The following is a 13,758-nucleotide window of genomic DNA, read 5'->3' on the forward strand; positions in this document are numbered from 1 at the left end:
AAAAACTGGCTTTATAGTGTATTCATAAGTAACCTTGTGGATCAATGGAAGGTCATGCTTTCTAAATCATTTGTAGACCGTGGGAGGTTTGGTCCATGTTTGTATAGTCATTACCTTCGAAGGCTGATGTGGTAATAATGAGCTTTTCAGGAGCATTGTTTCCCTAGCGGTGTTGGGAAATTGGTGAAAGGCCAGCCTTAAGAGGTCAGATGAACCGGTTTGCAGGGTAGAAATTGAGACACAGATGTAGAGAACAAACATATGGACACCAAGGGGGGAAGGCAGCGGGGGGTGGGGGGGTGATGAATTGGGCGATTGGGATTGACATGTATACACTAATATGTATAACATGGATAACTAATAAGAACCTGCTGTATAAAATAAATAAATAAAATTAAATTAAAAAAAAAGAGGTCTAGGAGTTTCTTTACTTAAGTACATTTTGTAGGTCTTTGATATGCTAATACACTTTGTAGCTCTCCTGGTTGGGGATAAAGTGTACAGCTTCCCAGCCCCATTTACCACAATTTGGAAAATGCTGCCTTGGTGGACTAGAGCCTGTTTTTAGGTTCAGCCTTGGGAACAGATTCAGAAGGCTTCATAAGAAAGTGACACAAGAGAAGCAGAGAGGAAATACAGCATACAGCAGGAGCTTCAAAGCACTTTTCCGTAGTTAAGAGTTGCAGGTTATTTGCTATAATAATCAGACTGAGTATAAACAGCTTTCAAACAAAGTCTACTTCCTGTAACTAGTGAAATACTGATTCTAACAACTTGTTCTTAAAGTTACTATTCTTCATGAGTAGGCTTTGGTAGTTTTAAATCAGACCACACAAGATACATGATTAGTAATCTGCCTGAGTCAATTTTTTGGGTAAACTTGTATGTGTATGTCTACATGTAATGTTCACGGTATACATGGAACATTTTCATGTTAAAATCAGTTCTGCCGAGTAATTTGAAACGTGTATATATTTTCATGTGAAAGTTCTTAGTTTATTAATCATCTCATGAAAAATCTACACAGTCACCACAGATACAGTCACTTCAGAGTCTTTACTCCTTCTGTTGTCCAATCTCCAGCTCACTTTTTCCCAGCACCAACATTGGCCTTTGCAGTCCTCTTGACTTTCTTCATTCTGTTCTTCATTGCTTTTGCTGTTTCCTTGAGGTCTTTTTCTTTTGCAGGCCATGTCTTACACGTCTATGTTAGGGTTCATTTTTCTTTCTGTAGTCCAAGGAATCGTAAATCCTGCCAAAGCCAGTTGTCTTGCCACCGCCAAAATGGATTCTGAATCCAAATCCAAAGATGACATCTGGTGTGGTCTTATTATTCATGTTGGCTAGTTTTTCCTGAATATCTCTCTTAGCTACTTTTGCCTTCCCAGGGTGAAGGATGTCGATGACCAATTGTTTCTGCTAAAGTAGTGGTTGGTCATGAACTTCCTGGTCTGGAGAGCTACTGTGTCATTTATGATGGTTGCTGATCTTCAAGCAGCCAGAGAGGAAAAGAGTGAAATATTTTTATATTAATTCTTTTTTTGTGTGTGTGGTACACGGGCCTCTCACTGTTGTGGCCTCTCCCGTTGCGGAGCACAGGCTCCGGACACGCCGGCTCAGCGGCCATGGCTCACGGGCCCAGCTGCTCCGTGGCATGTGGGATCCTCCCAGACCGGGGCACGAACCCGTGTTCCCTGCATCGGCAGGCGGACTCTCAACCACTGCGCCACCAGGGAAGCCCTATATTAATTCTTAGGTATATTATGGAATCAGATGCACAACTTTAATGAGTTTTTAAGCAGAATGGGATATTTCGATTTCTGTGTTGTGTTGGAGAAGTTTAAGAAGCCTTATCTTTGCTGATACACTTGAAATACTAGTATGCCTTTGTATATTGTATTTCACTTTTTTGAGTCTGAAAGTGTTAGGATAAAAATTACAATATTTAACATGAAAACATTTTTATTAAGGTAAGGAGTCTGTAGCACAATAGTTGATCTAAAGAAAATCATGTATGACTTTTGGAGGTTACTTTTTTAAGATTGTTTTCTCCCAGAATGGAATTGGATACATGTTTTTGCAAGCTGTGGAACTGTTTATTACCAAACTGTGTTAACAAGAGCACAGCCCTTCTTCTGTAGGCTTTACAGTAGAGAAGTTACCCTACTGGTACAGGCCTCGAGGACAGAAACAAAGGAAAATGGGTATTGCTAAAAAATTTAAGTTTTCTTGTCAGCAAATAATTTTAATGCTGTAGAATTGACATTTCCTCTCTGATGAAGTAGAACTTGACTTTTAAGGATGTTTTTGTGTTTGATTTTTACATCACTCAGAGGAATTCTGAGTGTGATTTTTCTTAACGTCTAATATTTTCCAGGATAATGAGGTTTTAGAGGCATTTTAACTTGCCAAAGTGCCATGCTTACGGAGTAACATCAGTATACAAAATAGTTGTGTAGTGCCCTAAGAACCAATGAACCTACTGAGATTCCTTACCAAGATGTGTCATAGACATTGGGGAAGGTTGGATATAGAGAGTTAAATATTGGCATGTCAATGTCTGTGTAGGCAAACAGAGTGGCCATTATATTCACTTCAATGGATGCTTACAACAGGGTTGGACACTAGCATCTTTTATTGAAAACCAAGATGCTAGAGTTATTCTTTTGTTTGTTGAAAAATGCTTTGTAAGCCTTAATTTTTGAAAAGAAAAAGGAACCCACTATTCTTATCAACTTGTACATTTTGAGTTTGCATTTTTTAGTCCTTCTTTTGTTGTTTACAGCTCACTTGCAGAGGTTTTCTTTTACGTTGAGTCTTAATCAAAACACTAAATATTCTAGAGTTATTAAAATATAGTAAAAAGACGCTACACCAGTGGTTCCCGATATGCCTCCAGATGAGAGTCTATCAAAAATTTTAAAAGAAAATATATGCTTACCTATAATATGAGGCCTCTTAATAGTCTAACTAAAGTGAGTTGGCTTGTTTTTGGCTACAAGTATGTCAACTCCAAGTAGAAATCTACTGGTTAGAAGTTCACAATTAAGTGGATATGGGAAAGTGAAATTTTTATTCAGTGAATGAGATTATTTGGTAGGCAAAATCAGTTGACCCTGGAGCAGCAGTGGAGGTTATGGGTGCCAGTCTTCCGAGAAGTCAGAAAAATCTGTGTGTAATTTTACAGTTGGCTCTCTGTATCTGTGGTTCTGCCTCCTCAGGTTCAACCAACTGCAGGTTGTATAATGCTGTAATCTGCATTTGTTGAAAAAATCTGTGCATAAGTGCACCCATGTAGTTTAAACCTGTGTTGTTCAAGGATCATCTGCACTTAAAAGTATGAGGCCCATGGGGCCATATTTTTTTAAAGGCATTTTGGGTAACTTGAACATGGATTAAATGTGTTACTGAACCAGGTTTGTTTGCCTGATGTGCAGCAAGCCAAACGCTGAGACACTGAGGTCTGCAGCAGAGAAGGGGTTTATTCAGGAGACAGCCAAGTCAGGAGACAGGAGAGCAGATCTCAGATCTGCCTCCCTGAAGGCAAGGGGTTTGAAATATTTATGGGATAAAGAAGAAGGGTGGTATTAGGCATGGGGAAAGGTGATTGGAGGTAGGGAAAAGGTGAGGTAATTGGTGTTCTTTGCAGGCATATCTGAGTTACATGCTTCTTCTTGAGATGCATGTTCAAAAACGGAGGCACTTAGCATGATCTGAGGGTGGAGTTTTGAGTCCTGTGACGTCAAAAGGTCATTTATTGGACACCTTTGCAGGCCCAGTTTTAGGGTCAGTGGTCCCAACCAAAAATCTTAGCCAACTTGAACTGGATAAGAGCTGACTCCAAGTTTCTGGAAAACAGCATAAGCCCCCAATACTGTAGGGACCCATACGACAGAGGTGTTATCTAAGGGTGGTGGTTAAGGAGCCAAAAGAAATAATTAAGATGAGCTTGATCAGTGAAAGCATATTACAAGCAGGGTTTTTTTTAAATAAGCTGTTCCCCTTAGCTGCTGTTCTGTAAGACAAGCTCAAGAATTTCTTTTAGTCATCAGTTTCTGTTAACCTATGGGACAGTTTCAAATGGTTGACCATCTCAGGAGTAATGAGCAGTTACTTTACCATATTCTTTGTGACAGATTGTATTTTCTAAAAGTAGTTGTAACAATGTGTCCCTTCTCACATGTTCTTGTGACCTTGACCATTCTCTCATCCTGAGGTGGAGTTATGTTCCCTTCCCTTGAATTTGGGTGTTCTTGTGAATCACTTGTGAGCAATAAGGTGAGGTCAGAAAAGGTGAGCTTCTATCCAGCTCACCAAAATACTGGTCTTGAAGTCTTCAACAGCTTTTCATCAGTATAGCCTGAGATTGCCATGCTATAAGGAAACCCAGACTGCCTCATGTGGACAGACCACGTGAAGAGACTCTAAGATGGGAGCCAGAACTGTTCAGCTAAAACTGCTTATTCGAGCCCTTCCCAAATTCCTAACTCTCAGAAACTATGAGAGAGAATAAAAATGATTATTGTTGTTTTAAGATGTTGTTTTAGAGTGATTTTGTTACATAGCAATAGATCATCAGAACACTACTTTCCCTGAATCTGCTACTATATACTGAGATTTAAATACAGTGTACAGATGTACAGTCAGTGATATACCCCAATGGTTTGTTCTGGGATCTGAACATTAACTTTATTTTGGTCTTTACCTTTGATATATAAAACTTTTTTCCATCATTCTTTCCTGTACCCATTTGGAAAAGCCATTCCATCCTTAACTATTTAGTAGAATGTATTTTGGTAATTGAAACTGTCATGTTTGTTGGAAAGTGTCCATGGTATGTTTATTATGTCATGAGAGCATATGATCATCTTTAGAAGGCCTTTTGCTCTGTACCTTAATTTTAGTTACTATGGTATTTGGCCTTCTCTTAGTTTCCTAGGGCTGCTGTAACAAAGTACTACAAACTGGGTGGCTTAAAACAACATATATTTATTGTCTCACGGTTCTGGAGGTTAGAAGTCCAAAATCCATGCTCTGTCCGAAACCTGTAAGGGAATTCTTCCTTGCCTCTTCCTAGTTTTTTCTTAGCAATTTTGATATTCCTTGGCTTGTAGCTGTGTAATTCCAGTCTCTGCTTTTGTTGTCAGGTGGAGTTCTCCCTGTGTATCTCTGTCTTTACATGCCTCTCCTCTTATAAGGACACCAGTGATGTTGGATTAGAGACCTATTCTGCTCCAGTGTTATATCATTTACCTTAACTAATTACACCTTCAACAACCCCGTTTCCAAATAAGGTCACATTCTGAAGTCCTAGGGATTAGGATTTCAACATATCTTTTTAGGGGGAACACAGTTCAATCCATAACAGGCTTCAAGAGAGATTGATACAATTATGTTTTAACCATTTACACATTTTTACTCCAGATTAGGTATGAATGGGGTTTTTAATCAGTGACCATGAAGCTCTATTCTCTGCAGTTTAGGTCCCCTTTCTCTCTAGCATACACACATACTACACATAAAATTTGATAGTAGTTTTTTACTGTTTATGCTCATTGACCCTTTTGAGAATCTGATAAGAGCAGTGGATTTTTTTCCCCTAGAAAAATGTACAGATATATGCACGGGAGTGCACACTTGTACACACACACATAAACACACTCAAAACAATATTTTGCATGAAACTTTAACATGTTCTTGGATTTCCCTGCCACCCCCCAAGCCTGTTGATGAACTTCTGGATTAGAGAGTTATTAATTCCCATCAGTTACAGATACCTAATTTCTATTTCCCTTTTAGTGGAAAAGCAAATGAAAAGAAAAAATAATGAGGAAGCAGAAGTATGTATATGGAATCCCCTCATGGTCATTGTAGCTCAGTGCAGCTTTTTGGGGAATTTTCATAATTCTGTGATATTTACCATGTGCATAGTCTCTTTTCTGCTTCCATTCCCGTTCCCTTAGCCACGTATAACCTTTGGCTACATAAAATTATAAGTAATGTTATACTTTTACATAGAAAAGACTAATCTATGTAGTTTTAGACCTGTACACAGTATATAAACAAAGCTTTGTATCTTGCAACAGTGTTGGGTTAACTCTTGACCTCTTTAAATTCTGTGTTATTTTTTTATTATTATATCAAGATTTTTTTTGAACATGGTAGCGGTCTAGGGTTTCTGAGTCTGCGACAGGATTATATTCTGTGCTCTTCTTCACTTGTAGCCTTTTCTCCAAAATAATATCGCCCAAGCTTCACCCCTGAACATCTTATCTTAATGGGCTCTCCTTTTAGAAATACATATTTTTAAGTACACCTTGAAAAAGGCTATAGGTCATGTCTTTGTGTTGTGTTTAGTCTCTGGAATATCTTTGTTTCTGAAGCCTGTCATTCATTTATTGTTTTTTTTTGAAAATATTATATCAATTATTTACTGTCCATTTTAGAGTGACATGCATAGTAACTCTAGGAATAGTGAAATCATAGGCAATGGATACTTAGACTGTGCTGGTTTCCCATTGCTGCCTTTCTTAGTAGTTCATTTTTCTGAATGTGGAATATTCAGAATCTTTATTTAGAACAGGGGTTGGCAAACTGTGACCTGCAAACTGTTTTCCTGTCTTTGTGAATAAAGTTTTATTGAAACAGAGCCATGCCCATTTGTTTACTTACTGTTCATGGCTGATTTTGTGTCCCAAATGGCAGAATGGAGTAGTTGCTACTAAGATTGTATGACCCACAAGCTGAAAATATTTACTACTTGACCCTTTACAGAAACCTTTGCCAACTCTTCGTTTAGAATATTTTGGAATTAATTCCCCCTCTTTTAAGGATACTTGAAATTCTTTTATTTATTTATTTTTTAAACTTTTCAGCCATGGAATCTAAGGGATATTAAAAGACCATTTAGCTCAGCATTCTATCTACTGCTGCTTGAATTTCCTCCAGTACTCCTGCCAAGTGGTCCTCCAGCTTAGAGGTGTAGTAGGATTATGAGACAAAACAGCATTGGATGTGTCTGTGTTAAACACAGAACTGCCCCTGATTGGGAGTCAATCAGTGACTCCCAATAAAAAGATAGATGAAATACCTTATTCTTTGTCTCTTTGCTCTCCCCACTGTCTCCATCGGTAGGTTATTTACTTTGGGTTTGTTTACATGCTAGAGGCACAGAGGAGCCACTTTTTAAGAGGAAGACAACTAAGTAGATCCTACTTTAAGGTGTAGCTGTAGGTGGAAATTTATAGGAAGCTGGAATGAATGTTTAGACATTGTCTAGAGATTTTCATATTCAGTGCTTAGTTTCCCTAAATAAATTTATAGCAGCTAAAACAAGGAACTAAGAGTTCTTACAATTACCTTTTGTCAGTTTTTACTGTGTGTTCAATAAATACTGGTGCAGAAAGAAACATATAGGTAGAGCCAGTCTCACTGCAGAACTTCACTGCAGAACTGTGTTTGGTAATTCTGTGTACTTGACTCCTTGGTGAACATGGTGAGCGTAGGGGTCCTCTCAGGAGATGGGAGAGAGTGGTATCTGATCCAAAAGATCATCATCATCCAGACGGGGGAAGAATTTCTCACATTACATTTAGGAAATCCAGCCTGCTAAAGTCTTGTTAAAAGTTTCATAGTTAAAACATCATCTGGTTTTTAATCTAGTAGGTTTGCCATCTAATAAAGAAATGAAATAAAAACTCAAGTAATAAAGATTAGCAGAAGAAAGATATTACACTTTTTTTTCTTAACACAATGCTCGTCTTTTATTTTTCACTTTAGAAAAGATTTTTCATACTTTTTTTCTCATAGATGAAAGTGAGTTTGTAAATTGTTAGAGGACAAAAGATAGTATAGACTGGCCAATTGATGGGAAAATATATGCTTTCAAATATTTTTTTGGTACCTTCTGATTTTTCTATTTACTGGCTCTACCTGTATGTTTCTTTCTGCACCAGTAGTTAAAAATATATAACATATGCACTTTGTACATAATTTTAAATTGTGCAAAAGGATATATAGTGAAAAGCAAATGCCCGTCATTTCTCTTCCCTAGTTACCCAGGTCTCCCTCCCAGAGGCAACCATTATTACCAGTTTTTTGGCTTTTTTGCCAGAAAAATCTGTGTATTTATAAACATATGCATTCGTTTTTTCATTCCTTTTCCATAAAAGGTGGTATATCATACAGAATATTACATCTTGGCTTTTAAAGTTAATCATGAATGCTGTGTTTCATATCAGTATAAGTTGAACCACCTCTTTCCTTTTTTAGTCCTCAGAGGTTTGGTTTAAACCTACTTCTCCTAAAATCATTAATTTCCTTCCCAGAATTAAAAAATGGGTATATGTGCATGTGACTGTAACAGTATACAGTCCAGAGATAAAGTAGCTATTAGTTTTACTTTGGTAATAAAAATTTTTTCCTAGTCTAAAAATTACACTCATAAGTAAATGATTATTTCCATAAAAAAAGATAATTAAAATTTTTTAGACTGAAATATTACAGATCAGACTGACTGCTGAGGGACCAGAGAGAAATCACTGCCAAAGAAGTAGGGGGAAGATGAATAAGGAAATGTAATTACGTGCCCAGCCTTAATCCTTATACAAATGCTATGAAGTGAAGGGGTGGGGGTGTATATGCTGTCTATATGTTTTAGAGATGAGGAAACTACAGAAACAAACAGATAAGTAAGCTCACCCCCAAGATAAATGGATGAGCCTGGATTCCAGCCCAGCCCTGCTAGACTCAGAGCCCAAAGGTCCCCACTACATCATGGCATTGGGTTATTTGGAAGACTTGTTTCCACAAAGGGGGCCTACCTTATTTATCAGGAAGCAGTTTATAACAGGGCCAGATTCAATAGAGTACTGAAAATGGCTTCACTAGAGACTTAATTTCTTAATAGCTTATGTAAGGGAGGAAGACTTTTCTTCTATCCTTTTATGTTCTAGGACTGATGCCTGCAAATTAAACTGACAAAAGACATTAATAGAAAAGGCATACGTATATTTTTAAAATGTGCATAAAGGCTTCACAGAAAAGTGAAAACCCAAAAAAAGATGGTTAGACTTGAGAGTTTATATACCATATTAACAAAGGGTTATAAATTATGGAGAAGTGACTAGACAAAGGAAAAGGAGTTTGGGCTTCTAGGGGCAATAAATTGTGGGAAGGTAAATATGTGGGAAAACTAATAGAAGGTATCGGTTGCTAACATTCCATCTTCTTCATGGCCATTAAACTCACCCAGAGAGTCCTCATTATGGCTGCCCTCATTTCTTGAAAGTTTCTGCTTTTAATCAGATGAGGGAAGCTCTGAGAAGAATTCTTTCTGCGTCTGTTGAATCTCAGTTCCTTCAGCTCAAAGTAATCCATGTACTATTAGTGATAAGCTTTGGGGTGCAAATTCTGATCCCATACTCCCTCACACAGAACTCACTGTTTTTCAAAGGTAGGTAAGTGTGATACATAGTATATATATTGGTATAGATATTTGCATATATTGGTATAGATATTTATAGAAACATGTTTGAATTTTGTTATTAATCTTAAGCAAGACCTTAAGAAGCTCTCAGAGCTTCTTGTCTTTATCTTATTACCTCTACTGCCCTGAGTTTTTTGTTTCTAGTCTTCCAATAAATAGTTCTGTTTAGGAAAGGTCTTTCAGTGGGTCGGGTAGAGTAGAGTTGGAAATAAATCCACTAACCTTCGATAAGTGTTTATTTCTTAACTTGAGAATGATGTCTTTTTATTCAAACTGATAGTGGTGATAATTAAGTCCGCTTCGGTGGTCTTGTGGGTCGAGTTCTAAGTTGGACAACAGACCTTTTCCTTTCTCATTCTCTTTGTTGGGTGCCTCTGGAAATGGCCTTCAGGGAAATACTGAAGCAAAAAACAATTAAAGCTCAAAAGTCTAATTGCTTTTGAGCTTTAATTGTTTAAGAGTCTACCTGAACCAGTTAATATTATTTCTAAACTGTGTTGCTGAATGGGCCCATCAACTTTTACTGTGAAATGATGTGGAGTTTTAAGGATTTTTCAGCCAGAATTTGCCTTATTTCATCTGCTAAAATTTTCTGTGGATCAGATTCTTGTCTGTTATATGCCAAGAAGACCCTGTAGTAAAGATACTGTCCATTTCCTCTTACAGTGAATCATACAACTTTAGAAATGGAAAGGAAGACCATCTATTCCAGCCTCTTCACTTTCCTGAACTTCTCTTCCAGTGCTGTGCACTCACTCCTTACCCATGAGTTGATGCTTTTACCTCACTGTAGGACAAGTGGAAACTTTTTATACTCTCTATAAATGTGGAATTTAGTTAGAAGATACTGGTTTAAATTTGCCTCTGTCTATATACAGGTGCTGAGTGACCTTAGGCAAGAAAAATTATTAAGAAGACTTGTAGGAAATTGTATCAGAAAGCATGAGAGATATAGTTTTTTGTGCTTAATCTTTCCTTTTCCTGTCTTCCTTTTATTATTTATTTTTCTCATCACTGATGAGTCTTCTGTAAAACTTTGCTTCAAGCCCTTGGACCCACCTCGTTCCTCTCACCATATCCTTATCTCCATGTACTTGTTCACATTTGTCTGTCTGCTTAGCAAGTTTCTGAAACAACTACTTGACAGTATATTAAAAGTTTTAATTAATTTGAGTTGTTTTTAGCGCTAATATAGGCAAAGGAATTCCCATTTCTTGGCACTAAAGAGCTGCTTTTTTTTTTTTTTTTGGCAGATTTTTGTGGTTTTCATGTTACTGTAATACCCCAATCTCTCACTTTGATTGCTTTGTCTATTTAAAGAACCCTTTTTTAAAAATTTAAGTTTATATTTTTAGCTTTTTACACATATCCCCTCTTTTTTGGATTTTCCTCCCATCTAGGTCACCACAGAACACCGAGTAGAGCTCCCTGTACCACCCAGCAGACTCTCACCAGTCATCCACTTTATACACAGTATAAAGAACTCTTTTTTAAAAAGTTGAAAATGAGAGAAGGAATTTGTCTCTAATTATTTATCTTAACTAGGTTTCTGAAAATAATGAGATAACATGATTGGCTTTCCATTAATTTTAGGACATCTATTAAGAGACTACAATTATGTTACAAGGGTGCAGTTTATATTGATTGGGTGAGTGCTATCTTAGAATTATCTGTGGTTTCTCCATTTGCATCCGTTCCAGGCTCTTTTGGCCCATGAGCCTGCATGTTCTCCTTTTATAGATAAGGAAACAGATTAAGAATAGTAGTGTTATCTTAGGATCTCATGGCTTCAAAGTGGCGGATCCTGGACCTCAGCCACTAGCAAGTGTAGGTGTCTTAGTTTAAGTAGCTTTGTAATATGTTCTCTTAATGTAAGTTTATGTGCATAATATAAAACCCACTAGGAGGGCTTCCCTGGTGGCGCAGTGGTTGAGAGTCTGCCTGCTGATGCAGGGGACATGGGTTCGTGCCCCAGTCCGGGAAGATCCCACATGCTGCGGAGCGGCTGGGCCCGTGAGCCATGGCCGCTGAGCCTGCGCCTCTGGAGCCTGTGCTCCGCAACGGGAGAGGCCACAACGGTGAGAGGCCCGCGTACCGCAAAAAAAAACAACAACAAAAAACCCACTAGGAAAACCCACTTTAGCAAGAAAGCCTCAAAAGTAATTGTGATATTTGGTACCCACCATTTTGCTGGTCTTCTGAAAGATTTTCTGCCTCTTTAACTTTTGAACCATAGGATAAGGTACTTCTTGAAGAAAATACCCAGCTGCCACTGCTAGGTGGTGTATCCTAAGGCATCTCAGGAACAGTGAAAATAAATATGAGTCATGTTTCACAGTTTCTTTGCCCTGGCACATGGAATAATATTGCTGCTTTTCTCATTATTGCAGTGCTGCAGCTACTTTTTAACAGTTGATAGGAGCTTTAGATATTTTCCTGTGTAAGTAGAATCACACAGTAGGAATCTAAACAGCATGCTCTGGAAGGATTGGCAGCATTTCTTTCCTGGCTTCTGCTTTTCCTGTAGCTTTTGGCCATACTAGCAGGACTATGTGGAAGATGTGATAAGTCTAGACTTTCCTTAAAAGGAATGCTCATTTGTACTTGCTTTGCCAGTAAGTTAATAGGGTAAAGTATATTGGTGGGTGGGGGAATCAAGAATACCTGGAGACAGAGTTTAAAAATACTTGGTGCTCATAAAGTTTTTGGTTGCGCTGTGATAAAGTTGGGGAGCTGTGGGAATCTGTTCTTTCTTCCATGAAGAGAACCTTAAGGATAAAATCACATGCAATTAGCTTTAAGCTAGTTACCTGAAACTGGTAAGAAGTAGTTTCCTTCTACAACTCTCTTAGCAAATAATCTTTATACTGTTATTAGGAGAGAGTATTAAGTTCGGTAAAAATTTTCTGTTGTTTTGTTTTAACAGATTTTTATAGGGAGGGTGTCCCGGTAGGTGAGGAAGGGTTGAGCCAATCACATATTCAGGCTATAAATCCTCAATTATTATTATTATTATTATTATTATTATTATTATTATTATTATTATTTTATTTATTTATTTTTTTTGCGGTATGCGGGCCTCTCACTGTTGTGGCCTCTCCCGTTGCGGAGCATAGGCTCCGGACGCGCAGGCTCAGCGGCCACGGCTTACGGGCCCAGCCGCTCCGCGGCATGTGGGATCTTCCCGGACCAGGGCACGAACCCGTGTCCCCTGAATTGGCAGGCGGACTCTCAACCACTGCACCACCAGGGAGGCCCCTAAATCCTCAATTATTAAAGGGCAAACTGCTTAGTATCTTTTTCTGTCTTAAATGCATGTGTACACCTATGGAAAACTTTCTGGTTCCTGGTATCTGGTAGGTGCTTAATAAATATTTCTTGAATAGATTCTTACATATGAAGAAAATGAAGCTCAGAGATTTAAATAACTTGTTCTAGGTCATGTGTCTAGGACACTGTGTTTAATATATATTTAGTATGTAATTGTCATTAATACTTACCAGATTTGTTAGGTGTATTGATGCAGAATTATTCTTCATTTCTCCCCTATGACAACATTTTAACTTTAATGCTCTGTAGTTTCAATTAGGTTTGGGGGTCAACAAAGTCTTGAAATAGTCTTATTAGACCTGAAGCAGGTTATAAGTAGAGTAACCATACTATGAAAACTGGAACACTTTTGAGAAGAGGGGGCTCTAATCAAAGTTAAGCTGGAATAATGTGTAAAACCAGGCTTATTCCAGGAAAACCAGGACATATATGGTCACCCTATATTTACTTTTATTTTTTACAGTAAACTTTTTATTGACCTGTAACATACCTTCAGAAAGTCCATAAATCCTGTGTACAACTTGACGAGTTTTAAAAAATGAGCCACCCAGATCAAGAAATAGAACATAACCAGTATCCCAGAAGCCTCCCTCACACCCTTTTTGGTCACTACCTCTTTCTCCCCTGGAATATAACCATTGTTCTGACTTTTAACCGTAGATGATTTTTGCCTGTTTTTGAACTTTATATGCATGATATCATACAGTATACACCTTTTGTGTCTGGCCTCTTTGGCTCAGTGTTCTCTTTGTGATCCCCATCCATGTGGTGTATAGGATAATTCCTTCATTCTCATTGTTTTTTAATATTCCATTGTATGAATATACTATAATTTATGTAATATACTATTGACCAGACATTGGGTTTTTAAAATTTTGGGTCAGTAGGAATAGTGCTGCTACAAACATATAAACATTGTTTATGAGTCTTTTGGTGAACAA

General features: G+C 37.8%; 1 protein-coding gene and 1 pseudogene across 3 annotated transcripts in view; one reads left to right on the top strand and one right to left on the bottom strand.

Moving 5' to 3' along the window:
• The window catches only part of FAR1 (fatty acyl-CoA reductase 1), a 74,399-nt gene that overhangs the window by 10,323 nt on the left and 50,318 nt on the right, over positions 1 to 13,758 (top strand). The gene's annotated exons all lie outside the window — the stretch shown is intronic.
• On the bottom strand, positions 1,013 to 7,560 carry LOC132494195 (small ribosomal subunit protein eS24-like; annotated as a pseudogene).

This window comes from Mesoplodon densirostris, chromosome 7 (genome assembly GCF_025265405.1).
Source record: "Mesoplodon densirostris isolate mMesDen1 chromosome 7, mMesDen1 primary haplotype, whole genome shotgun sequence".
NCBI lineage: Eukaryota > Metazoa > Chordata > Mammalia > Artiodactyla > Ziphiidae > Mesoplodon > Mesoplodon densirostris.